Genomic DNA, 457 nt, shown 5'->3' on the forward strand with positions numbered 1-457 from the left:
GAAAGCCCCTAATGCTGCTGCAAAATAACATAATTCAATACTGTAAAAGCTATATATAATGAGCATGTGCATTCTCATAAGAATTGAATTTCAGTTGTCTGACAGTAAGTGTACATAAAGCTCCCTAAACCCTGAGTTCTCAATCTTTTCCACCAGGAACCTCTTTTGGATAACTATATTCTTAACAGCTCATCAAACATGAAACAAACGTAAAAGCTAGGGTTGTCTCAATTCATGCTTCATCATGTAGCAAAAGCAAAAATACAACTCAGACATATAGTGATTTCTAAATTATATTTCTGAAAAATGAGAATGGCTAAATAGTTAATGTAGTGGCTGGGGTGAAATAAGTGGCCCTGTGGTTGTTCCCACTGACGACCTGCTGATTTCTCACCTCTGATAAGTCTGAGTCTGAAGGCACATATAAGCTAACCAGTTAAGCAGAGGTAGTAAAGTA

The 457-nt window shown here is 36.8% G+C and overlaps 1 protein-coding gene across 2 annotated transcripts in view; it reads right to left on the reverse strand.

Moving 5' to 3' along the window:
* Window positions 1-457, reverse strand: part of LOC119594647 (cytochrome c oxidase assembly protein COX18, mitochondrial-like) — an 11,308-nt gene that overhangs the window by 2,400 nt on the left and 8,451 nt on the right. The window lies entirely within an intron of this gene.

The sequence above is a fragment of the Penaeus monodon genome, chromosome 34, assembly GCF_015228065.2.
Source record: "Penaeus monodon isolate SGIC_2016 chromosome 34, NSTDA_Pmon_1, whole genome shotgun sequence".
Lineage (NCBI taxonomy): Eukaryota > Metazoa > Arthropoda > Malacostraca > Decapoda > Penaeidae > Penaeus > Penaeus monodon.